The sequence below is a fragment of the Urocitellus parryii genome, chromosome 5, assembly GCF_045843805.1.
Source record: "Urocitellus parryii isolate mUroPar1 chromosome 5, mUroPar1.hap1, whole genome shotgun sequence".
Taxonomy (NCBI): domain Eukaryota; kingdom Metazoa; phylum Chordata; class Mammalia; order Rodentia; family Sciuridae; genus Urocitellus; species Urocitellus parryii.
Genome location: NC_135535.1, coordinates 75444808 through 75461997, shown reverse-complemented (window position 1 = coordinate 75461997; position 17190 = coordinate 75444808). Strand labels below are relative to the sequence as shown.

Here is a 17190-nt window from a genome sequence, read left to right as displayed (position 1 = left end):
ACTTTGTTTTTCCAATTAAAAATACAGTGGGTATCCCTTAAAATATGTAATAGAAAATTTAAAGCTATTTATGTAGTAAAAATAAAGATGATAATTTATTTTTTAAATTTTCTTTAACATTAAATGCTATTTTGAAAAGTAAGAGATTAATTAGAAAAAAATACACAATTTTTAAAAATCTCTATTGAGGAAAATCATTGTGACCTTTGCAAGAATGCCTAGTTTTTAAAGAAATTATTTGGTGCATGCCTGCTACTGAGATTCTGTCTCAAAATGAAAGAAGGGTTGGGGATACAGCTGAGAAGCAGAATACTCTCAGGTTCTGTCCCCAATATCATGAAAGAAAGGAAAAGAAGGGCAGGAAGGGCAGCAGAAGGAAGATAGGGAAGGTGAGAGAAGAAAAAAATAGAGAAAGAAAAGGGGAGGTATGTTTATGTTAATTAAATTTAGGATCTTCTCTAAATCTGTAGCCCTCTAATTAAACTATAGTACAGAAAATATTTAAATAGTAACTGTTGAAAAGCTTCATGCAGTTCTTTAAATATTCCTTACATTAACATTTAAGAAACAAAAACCTACACACGCTTTTCCTTGCAGCTGCTTTATGAAAATGTATATAAAGTTCCAAAACAAACTACTGAAAAAGTCCCACATTATTGTTCCATATTTCTTACTAACAGACGTTCCTCTGTTTGAAACAGAAGGTTGCCTGTTCCCTGAAATGACTGAAAACACAAAGTTGGTCATTCTTATCTAGACCACAAGAAAAAAAAAATATGCAATAAGAAAAAATGATAAATTCACTCAGTAATGACCTTAAGTTACAAACCTATCATTATATGTGTGACCATCATTACATGTGTGACCGTTTTATTTTGTATACAAATTTTAAAAATTAAAAAAAAAAAATTCCTCCCTCAGCTCATATGTAAAGCATGACTTTACATATTTTTTTCCTGGACACTCTTCATGTTTAAGTCAAAGAAAGCTGACAGCACTCAAAACACTTCTCTAAATTCTAACAGAAACTTGAAGTTACAGAACATATCCTGTTTAATAAAACAGACACACACACACTATTACTCCAATCCCTAACCACATATCCTCCCTATAAAATAATAATAATAATAATAATAATAATAATATTTCCAACTTTCAACACTATTTAAGCAATATATTTGATACACAAATAATTTAAGGCATTTCAAGGTCATTACAGTATGATTATACCTGCTTTAAGAGTAACTATAGCATTGTGTTATCTTCAGATGGATCCAACTCTAACTCCACAGGGTATAGACTCAAAAGATAAGGAACTCAAGACTTAAAAGCACAGTGTTGAATCCCAGGAGATGATGAATAACTGTTCTTTTGGTACCTGCATATGCTTTAATGCCACATCAATGTTCACTCTCACTCATTCCACTCCCTCCTCTGCAGGGACAAAACCTGAGTTGTAGGTGATCCAACTCTTTTATGCATCTTTTTAGGCTTATATTTATTGCTTAAGCATGTAGACTTTAAACTTTTCAAGGAAAAAAGCTGTTTTCTTTCTTTCGAGGCTTCATCACATTAATTGGTCTTTTTCCTACTCAAAAATCTCCCTACCTCCCTTTTCTGTTTATGATCACAAAATCAAAAGGGCCCACAGTACTTATCAAAATACTCATCATATCCTAAATTCACTCAGCCACTTTCCAAAATATCTAATTCCTGCTTCTCCTCTAATATATCCAAACTCACTCTCAGCTAACTCCCTTATTTCTTACTTCAATGAGAAATTATAAGCTGTCAAAATAAAATTTTATTTTCCCTTTCCTAAATCCACTCATACAGTTTGCTTCCATACTATTAAAATGAATGTACATTCTCTGGTACTACTGAAGATTAATCTCTCACTTGTAAGCTGTATTCCATCATTTCTCACCCATTTGAGAACTTTGCTCCTAGAATTATTCCTTCCCTTCCTTCTAGGTCATTCTTAGCATTCAAACATTCATGATTGAATTCCTTTCTGTATGCCTCAGATTTCTCATTTTTGCTGTGAGGGTAAACTTAGTACCTACTCTACAGAGTTTCAGAGTTATATATAATTACTTTATAAGATTACTATAATTATTATTATTATCATGCCTTAAATCTACCCCTTAACCTCCTGTGCTTCTCTGGTTATCACAGTTCTCTAATCCTCTTTGTAGCAATCTCAAAACAACGGCCTATTCTTACTCTCTCTAATGCCTCAGTCACTCCAGAACCTCCTTGAAAAGTCACTGTCACAGACACTAATTACTGTCAGGTAACTAAATCCAATAGTCTATTCTCAGTCCTCAGTAAATAAATAGCAGCCAACATACAGAGAACACTTGCTTTACTGCCAGACATGTTCATATAATCCTCACAATATCTCTGTGGGACAGACACTATATTTATCTAATTTAGAGAAGAGGAAACTGAGGGATCAAGAGATTAAGTAACTAGCTAAAGATTCCCCAGCTTACTCAATTTCCCAACAAGTTGTAGAGAAAATTCCAAAATTTGGCCACATTCTGGCAATTGTTTTAGCAAACATTCCCCTGATTAATTCCTTCACAAGCAAAAAGCTCCTGTCCTTATGTCCATACTATCTTATTTACAGTGATTTTCAATTCTCATAATCCATGCCCTATTCCAAAAATAAATAAAAATCCCCCTCTGTGAAACTTTTACACATTATAACTAGTATAAAATCAATGACAAAAAAAAAAAAAAACATTCGAATAGAGAAAGGAAAACATGACCAATAATCGGGAGGGAAAAAAACAGTTAATGGAAACAAATCAACAAAAGATCAAGATGTTATAGTTAGTTAATGAAGATTCTGAAATAATTATTACAGGGGCTGAGATCGTAGCTCAGTGGTAAAGCACTTGCCTAGCATGTGTGAGGTCCTGTGTTTGATCCCCAATGCTGCATAAATGTATGTAAATAAAATAAAAACAACTAAAATATACTAAAGAAAAGAAAACATATACAGAAAGGATAAAAAGAAAATTAAGAGAGAATTTTAATCTAGATATAATTAAATGAATATCCTAAAATGGCAAAATATAATATCTGAAATCAAAAATTCACTCAGTAAGATTAATAACAGCTTGGACAAAGAAGACATCTCTGATTAGCTCAAAAGCAGATCAACAGAAAATATCTAATTTGAATCACAGAAAGAAAAAATAATTGAGAAGAAAACAAAGCATATGGAGATGTAGGACTCTCTCAAAATGTAACATAGGCATAACTGTAGTCCCAGAACAAGAGAATGAAACAGAAACAGGATCTGAAAGGATAGTGGCCCAAGAAATTTCCAAAACTGACGAACAACACACCTCAAAGATTTAAGAACCTCAATGAACTTTAAATGAAGAGTTAAGTTTATGGCAAGAAATATTACTAAAGATGCAGAGAAATAGTTCATAATGATGAGATTATGACAGAACAATATCCCCCCCCAAATGTCCACATTCTAATCCTTAGAACCTATGAATGTTACCTTACATGGAAAAAAAAAGACTTTGCAGATGTAACCATGATAAGGATCTTGAGGTGGGGGATTACACATTAGCCCTTCACAAGAATCCTTATAATAGAAAATATATTGTTAAGATGGAAATAAAAATTAAAGATGCTACTTGACTGCTTTGAAGAAGAAAGATGGCGCCATGAGTAAGAAGTGCAAGGATTATAGTGCAAAGAGCTAGAAATTCTAAGGCAGGAAGAGAGGTTCTCCTCAAAGCCTCTGGAGTACATTGATCTGGGCCCAATGAAGCCTATTTTGAACTTCTTATCTCCAGAACCAAAAAATTAATAAATGTTTATGCGTTACAAGCCACTAAGTTTGTAGTACCTTGTTGCAGCAGCAGTAGTGGTAGAAGAAAGACAGAGTGAGACTTGTTATCAAACAGAGAACAATGAGTTCCTGACAATTAACCTATGGGTTTTTGCTCCCAGTCACATATACAGGGAAGAAAGTGAAAACAATGATTAAAGAGGTTGGTTCTGGGTCTATGAGAAAGTAAGTTTTACCCCCTCACCACTGGCTTTTGGCTCTGAGGCCCCTTCCTCTTTGGGGGGAGTCTATCCTGTATCACTTTCTTAAATAAAATTTTCAAGCATATCAGGTGCTTATTCTTCAACACCAGGGGAAGAAGAGCCCATTCCCAATCTCTATTGGACCGGTATCAGTAGGACACTAATATAAGTTTCAAAAAAACAGGAAAATACAACATTCTTGAGTTTACCTCCACCAAATCATCCAACTTCAAAACTGAAAACAGGAGGTGGAGCTCAGTGGGAGAGTGCTTCCCTAGCACATGTGAGACACCAGGTTTATTGGATCCTGAGCACCATATAAAAATAAACAAAATAAAGGTATTATGATGTCCATCTACAACTAAAAACATTTTTTTAAAAAACAAAAATTGGCAAAAAAGGAAAACAAGTCCATTAACATATTTGGAGAATGTTAACTCATTTATCCCAGTAACTAATAAAGCAAAAACCAAAAATAAATCATTAGAAATATAGAAGATTTAATCATACCATTAACTATCTTGACCTAGTTGACATTCATAGAACACTAAACACAAGCACTATAGAACATGCACTGTTTTCTAGAGTTCATGTAACATTTACCAAAACAGATTATATTCTGGGTCATAAATCAAATCGGCAACAAATTCAGAGAACTGAAATATACTAAGTGTATCTTCTGACCACAGTGGAATTAAACTCAAAACGAACCAAAATTAAAAACAACAACAACTTTCTACATATTGGAAAACTAACCAAATTACATAGCTAACTTTTTCTCCCTCAAAGTTCCCAAATTCTCACACCCTTGAGGCATGAGGGAAAGGGAAAGAATGGTCCTCCCTGCCCTGAAAACATTGCTCTCTTTCAGATTCCTTTTTGTCTTTGACACTGCTCCCCTTCTTTGTAAAGTTTCTTTCACCCTTCCTCCAATTCCCACCTCTCTTCAAGGCCTGCTTTAAACCCAACCCTTCCTATGAAGCAGTCTCTAATCCCTTTTATGCAAAATAACCTTAACTTCACATCAACTTTTAGAGGAGATATTTTCCATACCTCTTTTAGCTCTCAATCACCTCTTATCTTGAAGCTTTGAATATTTCATGTGTGTAAATAGTAATTTTTCAATATGAATGTCAGCTATTAAATGATATAATTTATACCTTACCATCTTGCTGCTTATGGACCTGTATTAACTAAGGGGCCTGTTAGACATGCAGTCTCAAACCCCACCCCAAATTTACTAAATCAAAATTTCCATGTTTTACAAGAGTTACAGGTGACAGGACTACATACTGAAGTTTGAAATATTATGCCTGACACGGTTTCTCATTAATTCAACACAATACATTGTATATGGAACAATTCAATAACTACCATTCAAATTGATCTAAAAATATGACACAATATCTAAGGAACACATAGTGAGGGCTGGAGCTGTGGCTGAATGGTAGCTCACTTGCCTAGCATGTGTGATGCACTGAGTTCGATTTTCAGCACTGCATATAAATAAATAAAATAAAGATCTGTCAACAACTAAAAATATTTTTAAAAAGAACACAGTAAATTTGAGGTCAAAAAATATATTTTCAGGAAGTGCAATGATTAATGGTATTCTGGTAAACACATCTAAACTACAGGTACATGGCTACACAATATGTCCATAAAAATCGAGGTTTATATTTCTCCTAGCTATTGCCTAGACATTCTACATGAAATACTGAAATATTTAGTCAGTCACTAGGGATGATGACCCCTGATAAAAAATAAAAACTGGATGGTTATGTAGGCCTCCTCTATCATCAAATAGATGAAAAAAACTGGAAAATAAATTGGCCAACTATCTACCATAACCCTTGAATCCACCATAATTAGAGTAGTATTTTTCACATATACCTACATCCAAACTTCCTCAAGAAGCTCCTCAAGCCCTCAAATAATGATACTTAATTTTTATAAAGTAAGAAAAAATTAATAATTTCATTTAAAACAAACATGAATTCACTTTTCTGTCATTTTGGAGCCCATATATAATGGTTTTAACAGCTGAAAGAACCCATTGACTATATTCCGCGAATTTAGCAAATATTTTAGGAGTCCATCTCTATTTTCTAGGGCAAACATAAATCTTAATTACCTATCTGAACTTTTTCTTTAAAAAAAAGGATATAACATTTAAAAAGAGGTGCTCAAGAATAAGTAAAATTTCATTATGTTGACTCTGTAACATGTAAAAAAAAATCTTTGTTTCTAATTCAAACAGATTACGTTAGTAGCTTATATTGCATGCCCAGTTTCTTATCCCCATTCTGAAAACAATTGGTCAATTCTTCCCTCTTGCTCCTGTCTATTCAATGCTATTCCACTTAAACAAAACATCAACACCTAATCCTTGAGTCCCTTTGACTGGACAGAGTCCTTAGAACAGGTCCCTCCAGGACAAGTAGAAAGTGTGTCCAAATAGGTACCTAATGTCACACCTCATTTCTTTGTTCTAAGAAAACAAAACCAATTCTGACAGACAATAATTTTAAAGTCTTACAAGGAATCATTAATTCAAATCACTCTAAAGCTGATTGTACCTTCAAATCACCCCCAAATTAAACATATATATGTTTATTATATTTATATTAATAAATATTTAATATTTAGTAAAAACTAAAAAATACATTTAAGATACACAAAAAAAAGAATGTATTTAGGCAGCCTCCTCCTTTTGTGCCATAATGATAAATAATACCATTAAATGTAACATGTAGCATTAGAATTATATTAAAGTGCAATCATTTCCCTTATAATTTTTTTTTCCTTTAGTAAGATGCAATATTTCAGGTTAAACTCTGATAAACAAGATCAATGAAATACAGATAAACCAAATAATAAACCTAGTTGTTGAAGTAAATAAAGGTTTTATACCAACACCCATAAATGGTCAGAAACATACTATAAGTTTAGATTTCAAAAATGGTTCAAATGTACCCTAGTTTTGTTTGTTTGGTGATAGGGATTGAACCCAGGACATTGTACATGCTAAGTATGTATCTACCACTGAGCTACAATCCCAGCCTCTGTACTCTAGTTTAAATAATTTTCTATAAGAAAATTAACAGCACACTAACATGGTATACACAACAAATTTACTATGGTCTAGAAGCATAGTAGCTCATTGGTAAAGCAGTTGCCAAGCATTCATGCCTATGTTTGCTCCCTAGTACTAAAAAAAAAAAAAAAAAAAAAAAAAAAAAAAAATTGCCTAAAAGTTTAATAAACTATCTATCATTTATATTTTTTACCATCCAAAACCTATCATCATTTTGGAGGACTGGTTTGAAAGTTTCAACCTCTTTTGAAATAAAAAGCACAGAATAAAAACCATAGAAATTTGAATAGATATCTTCTTTTTCCTCTATTAACAAAAAAAAAATCATTTTACTCAACCATTTAGACATAAATATTCTTTCTGTTGCTAGGGATAGTAATAAAGAGATTATATTTTAACCATCATCCATTATTACTCTTTCTTCCTCCAGTTATTCAATGACAAAAGTGTAGTTGTACAGAAAGCAGACCAAAAAATGTTCACTATGAGACCACTACCTGCTGTTATATAACTGCCTTTGATACTTTACATAATGTGTAGAGACAGTGCCCTTGATACTTGACTGTTAAAAGATTTACTTGATATTGGTCAATATTTATATACTACAAACATAGTCAGAAAATCACTTAAAAAAAAAAACAATTAAAACGCATCCAAGTAGCTCTTAAAGAATTCTACATGGGCTTGGAAAACATCTCATCCAACCTAATGTAAGACCTAAAAACCAAATAGACCCACAGGAACTTGACAATGAGTGGGTCTCAGCAGCATTGCAAAACAGAAAGAAATTTGCTTACGTAGGAAGATTTAGTGGGTAGGAGGCACAGGATAGGGCAGAGGACATCAGGAATCTAGGATCACACAGCAGGCAGAGGTCTAAGCAAATATACAGTCAGCCTCAGGCACATAATGTCCACAGGTTTTAGAGACTCACTTACAAAGGTCTATTCTGATTTATAACAAAAATTTACAGAGTCAATCAACAAATATTTATTGAAGGTACTTTATGAATTAACCACTGTCCTGTGTACTGAGGAACTAGTTATAAATAAAATAAAGATTGCTACCATATACAAGGGTCTGTGCTAAACAGTGTATGAATACAAGTGTTGTTCTGTTGTTCATATTAGCTCAAGGGAAAGTTCAGTGATGAACTAAGCAGTAAACAAAGGCGGTAACTAAGGCACAGGGATCAACAACAGTGCAAATTATTTGAATAGTGATACAAGGCAGGGCCAAAAGTTCCTGGAATCAAGCTACTGAAGGGCTGGTAATAAAGGTTTAATTCATTCAGCAAAATCAGTTTATTCCCATGCTAAGTACCAAACATGAAAACAATAAAAACAGATAAGACAACGCTGACCTTATAAACCTCTGAAGTTTAGGATAGCACAATATTTAAGAACAGGCTCTACCCTAGAGAAATCTGCAAGTGTTTGGTGGCCTAACTTCAAAAGGTAGAGATATACAAGGGCAAGAAAACAAAGAGATCTAGTAGAGATGTGTTCAAAGTGATACTTTAGGAAAAAACACCTGATAGCAATGAAATAGAGAATTGAAAAAGACCTAAGACAAGGCAGAGGGGCATAATAGAACATGTGATTGGCAGTCAGAAGACCTGGTTCAAGTCTCTGCTGTTTTAATTATTAGTCTCATATTCTCAGAGTCCATTTGTCATCTTTAAAACAGGAATAACAAGTTGATTAAAAGAGTTGAATAAAAACATACAAGGATTTACTCCCCAGCCTGTAAGAAGCCATACGAATGTTATTTCTATCATTAGTTAACAAACTATGGCAGTAGTTCAGCAATTCAGTAGTAAAGACCAAAGCTGGAATGAAGAAAATGTGAATAGCTAGGGTGGGGAGAAAAGAAAAGTGAAATATATAAAACATGAATGAGAAACAAGCAGCAGGATTTGGCAAAGAGGGATACATGGAAAAGGTGGAAATTTTAAAAACATAAGTATCAGAAAACATGTGTTTAGGGAGAGAGAAATGAAAAAAATATTACAGTACTAAATTATTTGTGAAAAAAATAAGTTGAAAATTTTTAAGTATGAATATAATATCTCAGAGTGCCAAAATCACGTAAAGAGGACAGAAAATTCTCTCAAGTGAATAGTCTTGTTTGGTCTGATTATACTTTCTAATATCAAAAATATTGGCAATTGCCTAAATTTCACTAAACTTTTCTCAATATACATTTAATTTATATTATACTAATTTATGTTATGTTTTATCATAAATGAGCAAAGAATGGAAATGAATTAGCTGGTTACTTTTTAATCAGTAAGGGTACCATTGTGAGATGTTTCTTTGTATAACTTTGCAATGTAGTAAACAAAGAAAATACATTGCTTCCTTTATTAACTTTAAAGTTCTAGAGAGGTTACAGCTAACAAAACAGTCTTAACAACTGGATTCAATGGTCGGATCATCCTGGAAGTAGGGTTTGCTCTTTGGAATACCTTACTAGTCCACATCATTAATGACACTATTATAATCAATGAGGCATTAAATAATCTGAGACCTGAACCAGGATGATGACATGTTGAATGCAGGGGGAAATGGCATAAACATAAAAGACAGTAACAATGCACCTACCCCATGAATATGAAATGACAAGCTCTCCAACTCAATTATGCCGGTGGGAATCCAATTTGGTCCCTCTTCTAAGCAATGTCTAATTCTATCCTTCAAATAAGCAAAAGGTAGCTAAAGACAGAAAAGCATCCAGAAAGCTTTGATTTTGCAAGGTCTAATCTGCATCTGGACAGAGATGATTAGTAACAGTTTTGAGACCTGCCCAGTTAGTAATTTTGCAGGAATGACCCACATACATGAAGTGACATGTTCAGTGATGAAAACGAGCACATATTGTTGTGCAGTCAGTCTCCTCCAACAACTGTAAATGCCTCTTCTCTCACTTGGATAACTGATGTATGAAAACAACATAAGGCTTCCTAGCTTTTTCTAAGAAAAATGGTTGTTGCTCTGTAAGCTCTATAAATCTGTTTATGTTGATATCTAATATTTGACTGTGACACTGTACCTGGACACATAAATATTGGGGTATTTGAGAAATACCAGGAAACTACAGAAGCAACAGAAATTATGAATTGAAGTTATCTAATTCAGAATATTCCTTAATGACTGATGCATTCTCAAGCATCTACCACAGCAGCAGTGAGAATTATCCATTAATAAGGTAAAGGAAGGCTTAGTTTTGCAACATGAGGATATTGCTAAATGCCTGTGACAAATGATGATGTTACATGATTATATTACATTGATAATACACTAAGATTACCTACAAATCACCAAAAATTTAGCATTAACATGACACAATTAGTGCAATCCCCAGGACATGTTAAAAGGGCTTCACTGACTTTTGTTTCAATAGGGAATTAATATTTCTTAAGAAACTGCTATGCACCAGGAACTGTATACTTAGAATTGATATTTTTTATTTAATTTGCTACTTACTCAATTAGGGTTTCTAGAACTGTTTTGTTTGTTGTTGTTATTGTTGTTTTGTTTTGTTTAGTTTTGTTTTCAGAGCAAGAGGAACAGTGTGGAGAGCAGGCTGTGCTCTGCTCTGAGTTACTCCATGTTGTATAGAACAGCAGCTTTCAGGTTGTGCCTAGCCCTGAGTTACTTCATTTCAATAACAACCTCTGAGGCAAAAGGACTTGTCTGGACAAGTAGATAACCACCAAATGTTGGACATACAGAACTTATCAAAAAGAACAACCTCCAGCCACACAGAATAATCAATCAGAAAGCACAAAGTTATAAATAACTGATCTGTGCTGATTTTAAAAAATTACCACCTGCAAATTTATCAAATTATATCAGGAGCACATGGCATATCTAATTCTACCAGAGAAACTAGAAACACACTTTTATCAAACATACCCTCACCTAGGACCTATGAAAGGAGGAGCCCCCCAAACTGCAACCCAATACACTGACCTAGTCACTACTCACAAGCCTGGCCCAGGAATATCACAACAATGAACTGCCAACTCTCTGTCCCCAGGCTTCAGCTCAGCAGTTTTTTGCAGTCCATGACACTGCTCACTTAGAAACTGACTTCCAGACCTTCATTTTGCCACTCTATGCCTTGAAAGCTCTACCAGCTTGGTTAGTTGGCTTCAGTGACTCTCTTTTCAATACTGACTGAGATTGGAATGAAATAAAAGAACTGTGATTTCCGGGGTCACAATTACCAAGTGAAACTAAGAGTACTTGGTTAATTAAAACTGGTGTAATCAATGTAGCTTATGGATTTATTGTGATTCAATAAATTATGACATTGTGGAAAGACGATTGTGTTCTATACTAATAGCATGGCTCACTCATGACAAATGGCATCTACCTTGCATGAGAACTTGGTGTAATGACTGGATATATACTAGTAAACAGAGTAGTATTTGTTGAGTGAATGAATTAGTAGTTTAAAAAAAAATCGGGCTGGGGTTGTAGCTCAGTGGTAGAGCACTCACCTAGCATCATGTGCAAGGCCCTGAGTTTGATCCTCAGCACCACATAAAAATAAATGAAACAAACGTACTATGTACAGCTAAAAGAAATAAATATTTTTAAAAAATCAATGAATAGTATGACATGGGATGGAGTAGTGTATCACTGAAATCTGAAAGCTGTATTTCCTTGAATAACAGGTGGACAAGTTCCTAGAGTAGTGTAGGAATGTCTTGAAAACTGATTCAGAAATGTTAGAGCCAGAGGAATCTTGGAGGAGATCCTTTATCTAATTCTTATTTTAAAGATTAGGCCAAGAGAAAATATAGGATTTGCCTGAAGTAACTTTCTAGTTACTGGCAGAAGTATGGCTAGGCCCTAGGACTTTGAACTCCCTTTCTGTAGTGTAAACAATTATTTTGCAGCTTCCCTTGAGGGTTGATAGGAGCTCCTTTGTGAAGGAACCATATTGCCCAGCAATATTTACTACAAAATCACATGAGCTATTAACTCATATAGTAAAATACTCGAGTTATGACAAGATAAGGAAGATATTTTTCTTGTCATCTTATAATGTCAACTAAAAGCCTCAAGAAAAATCTGCAGACATGTCCCAAGGATTTCCCAAGAGGTGGCCAACTGGCCTTTCTACTATCAGCCCTTATCTCTTATCCTCAGGCCATATGAGGTAAGGTTAAAGATACAATGTGGGACTATTTTGAAGGAACTGGGTTTAGAGAACACTATTTTTTTCTTCTCCAAAGCATAGGGATATAGAATGTCTCTCCTCTGCTAAACCAAGTGAGGGGGAAGCCCAAAGTTTTCTTTACTTAAAAGGATAGAAGAACAAAACAAGACAATTATGGCGTCTCACTTCTCAAGAGTAAACCATCTTAGAATGTCCATCTCATAGAAGGCTTGCCCATCCCAGAGTAGCCATCCAGGAGGATGAGTGACTACTTAATAAAATCTGAGGTGTGGCTTCTGGAATCTAGCCATGTAAACACACATACACACACACACACACACCACACTCACACAGACACACACACTGGCATTTGCTGCCTACTTGGAAAAGTCTGAAGATAGAAAGTCAAGAAAAACAAAAGTATAGTAACTAAGCCAGCAAGCAGCACTCCTACTGTTTGACAAGTCATAGATATGTGTTATTTCTCATTTCCCAGGTGGACAAAGAAGAAAATGGCATTTTGCCCATAAAAATTGACTCTAGGGGAAATGGACATTTGTTGTAAGAGGCCATAGGTATTATAAGGGAACAAGAGCCAGGGAATTCCCAACAGGACAGGCCAAGAGTAGAATGCTCCAGTACTCTCAGTGATAACAGAAATTACCTCAAAATTTTCATTAACCACTTTTTCCCAGTTAGTAAAACATCTCCATTCCCCAGCAAAACTAGCCATCTCAGATCTGCAAGTTGCTCTGGTCTGAAATATTGAATGGCGATGGTATTGAAGAGTTCAAGGAACTATGAGAGTATAGTGTTGGGAAAATTACCTATGGCAATTTTAAGTTGCCAAATTGCCAAAAATGCTAATAGGATGACTAGTGATGAATGGAAGACCTGGCCATGAGATCAGTGGATGAGGCCTTATGTCAAAGATAGCAGTAAAGGACTCTGAGGTTGATGTGAGATTTGGAGGAGGAAAGAGGAGAGTCAGATTAGAAACTTCACTAGGAAGCAAGGAGAAAACTCCTGTCCAGGCACTGAGTTATATGTGATGTTGGATATTTCTGAAAAGCCTAACTACTTACTACTCTTTTCTTACCTCACTGATCTCCAGTTTCCTTGGCTGGATCTTCTCTTAGTCTCTAAATTTGAGAGTGTCCCTGGGCTCTTTCCTAACAAGCCTTCTCTAAATTTTCTTTCTTCATGGGTAAATATATCCGATTCCATCACTTCAGCCAACTAAATGTTGTTGACTCTCAAAAGTTTATCCTCAGACCAGACATCTTCCTTACGACTCAAACTCATATATTAAATTATCAACTTGACATCCTTTTTAGGATGTTCAATGTACACAGCAATCTCAAAATAAAATTCAAAGTAGAATGATGAATCCCACCCCCCAAAAAAATCAATTTCCCCTCAAAGCCCCAAATATAATATATTTGATTCTTCTCTTTTCATCACACCCTTTATCAGCAAGGCCTCACAGCTCTGTCTCCCCAAATCTGATTCTCATTCTCTATACTCTGGTTATTAGTTAGTCCAAGCCACCTCCATCTCTCTCCTGGAACACAGCAGCTTTCTCACTTGCCTGTCACCTCCATGTTTAACTCTTATAATACAGGCCATCCTGTATATAGCAATCAGAGTTATCTTTCTAATATGTAAATCAATCCGTGTCGTATTTCCACATGACATTTTCTAATAAAGTTAAAATGAAGTCCAAAATTTCCTCTCTGAACTGCAGGTTACTCCCTCCCTATCTGATCTTATCTGTATCCATCCTCTTCTCTATGTGTTGTATCTGGCTAGACAGCCCTTCTACCCTAGTCCACTAACATGCCAGTTTATTTATCAATGCTTTTTCATGTGATTTGTTTGGAATACTCGTCTCTCAGATCTCCCATGGTTCTTTTCTCAACATCCAAATCTCAACTCAAATGTTTCCTCATAATAAAGCCCAATAACTAGAAAGTATGTCATTGTATCCCCTCCATAGTACATCTCAGTATCTGAATTTAAAAAAAAAAAAAAGTCTCCATCCTCACTCAATGTTAGCCCCTTCAGGGTTAAAATTCTTGTCTTGCTCACATCTGTATCCCCAACACCCCAAACACTCTTCCTGGCACATCAGTAGAAGTATTTTTTTAACTGAAAGCCTCCCTGATGCTGAATATTAGAGCTGACATGCCTGCCAAGTACATGAGAAGGACAATGAAGAAATAAAAAAGCATATCTCCTTGCTCTTGAATAACTCACAATTCATGTGAGGAAAAAAAAGTCAAAAGAAACCAACCCCAAATACAATGGTTTATGTAGCAACCTACAAATAAAACTTCTATCATAGAATATAAATTACAGTTACATCTGATGAGGAGCTGTAGGGTTAGCAATGTGGTAGACTTGGTCAGGAAAAGCATCCTTAGGAACAAATAATTGTATGAGGTATGTATCATCAATCTTTTTACAGATGAGGAAAAAATTCACCCAAGATCAAAAACTAGAAAAGGAAAAAAGCTCAAATAAGTCTTCTGATGTTATAGCCCACCTTCCTCTTAGTCAATCATATTACTGCAACTTCCTTATAACAAGAACTGGCTACTCCAAAAGATACATATAATAGAAGTAAGATTAGATACTAAAAAACAGAGCTATTGATGGCATCTAAAAGTCTACCAAAGATTTAAGAGCTATCCAACAACAATATTAAAAGTTCAACAGTCCTTGGGTTTTGAGCCTTTCAAAATACAGATCATCAGCTTACTGAGAAAAAAAAAGGAAAAAAAAAAAACATAGAAACATAGTCTGGTACCCACAGGAAATTGGGATTGATGAAATAAATACAGAACCACCAGGCACAGTGGTACACGCCCGTAATTCCAGCAATTAGAGAAGCAGAGGTAGGAGGATAGCAAGTTTGAGGATGGCCTGGGCAACTTAGTGAGACTCCCACCAACTTAGGGACACCCTGTCTGAAAAGTAAAAAGGATTAAGATATAGCTCAGTGGTAAAGTGCCCCTGGGTACAGTACTTAGTACAAAAAGAAGAAAAGAGAAAAAGGGAGAGAGGAAGAGAAATAGATACATAAGAAAAAAATATGAGTTAACAAAGGAGTTTTCTGTATTCAAAATATTCTTAGAAATGGTATATTTTAAGAAATTTCTATAAAGGCTTCCTACATTACTCAGACCAAAGTTGACCACTCAATGAATGTTAATAACCAGCTTTGTGGGAAAAGGGAACATAGATATGTGTGCGTATGCACACACATACACATAAGATGTGCTTACTCATGTCCTGGTATGTGTGGATGAGCAGTTGTCAGTATATCTTTGCAATGAATATATCTAGTGAGAATAGGATGAAATTCACAGAAAGGGAATAAAAAAACTGAATGAGCACAGAAATTATAAAAGCACTAGAAAGGATAAGTATAGAAGAGAAAGCTAATAAACCAGTGGGATTATGGTAAAGATTAGGAGATTGCAAAGATTAGATTTCACAGTACTTAATTATTAAGAAGCATTTACGTTACTATTATGGAAAATACTAAATTGCTTTTGTATTTAAAAGTGGCTAATGTGATTACAATTGCTTTAGGGGACTATTCAGATAGCTTGTACCTATAGTGTTCAGACTCATTTTTGATATGTTTCAAGGAAAAGCTATCATATCTTGTATAGAATAAGATTCTCCCAACTGGACTGAGTTCTTAAAGGGCAAAATCCATACCTGATTTCTCTTGCATCTCCCCAGTGAAGTGTGTTGAGTGTATTTGATCTCAATAACTAAAAAATTCAATTTTACTACTTGCAATGCATTGAATTAATCAGAGGAAAATTTCATTGGAATGGTCAGAGATGTGAGCTACTTATTATACTTACAAATTAATTCCTTTAGCTAGCAAAATATACTTAATTAAGTAACTTCTTCCATAGTTACAATGGCTTGGGGTAGCTTTTTTAAATATTTTTACTAAGGCTGTGATGTAAGCCACAGAAGTATTATCCACGTTACACATAGGATCTGAATCACAGAGAAGTGACACGCTATTTTTCCACAAGGTTACTTTTACATCACCACCACCTGAAAATGAGTCAGTGGCACAAAGAGATTTGAATTCAAAGTTCAGCAGCATTACTTTCATCACCAAAGTTCATTTTAAAAGATTGCGTTGTAAAAGGAAAATTATGTAATATGCATATAAAATAAACATATTTAATAGTCCACAAAAGTCATACAGATGATTGCTTTTGAAAACAGAAATTCCTGTTATTGAATCTTTCATTTTTTTTCAATAGAGAATATGGTTCTCTTCAGAATGTACAGGAAACAATACAAATTTGTAAACATCTGTTTTACAGCATAAGCATAGGAAATTTAACTACGATTGTGAAGGATATTTATCCTTAGTTGTATTACTCTGTTTCTATCAGTTATATTCATCATTTTAGGAGCTTATATTTGGATAAGGATGATTCTTCTGCTTTTCAAAGCCAGCAAACAATTCAATTTTACCACTTAATGATCTGCCAGTATATTATAGGTTCATCTGTCATTGCAATGTTTTATTGCATAGCAAGTCAACTTGTGAAAGACACAAAAGGTATCTGTTTCAACAGTTCAATCACAGGTTGGTGATGCAGCTTAGTGGTAGACTGCATGCACCTGTGGGGCCCTGCATCAAAAACAAAAGAAGGTAATCCAGTTTGTTTTCTAAACAGGTTTTTTAAAAAGTGAAATCTCCTCCCCCACCATGATTTAAGTTTCAGGCTTCATTTGTAGAAACCTTATCACTCAGAAACTTGTTTTCAATGCAAACAAAACTAGTCATCAAGTCAAAGGTTTAGGGA

At 34.6% G+C, this 17190-nt stretch overlaps 1 protein-coding gene across 1 annotated transcript in view; it reads right to left on the bottom strand.

The window, feature by feature from the left end:
* The window catches only part of Kif21a (kinesin family member 21A), a 145280-nt gene that overhangs the window by 112793 nt on the left and 15297 nt on the right, over positions 1–17190 (bottom strand). The window lies entirely within an intron of this gene.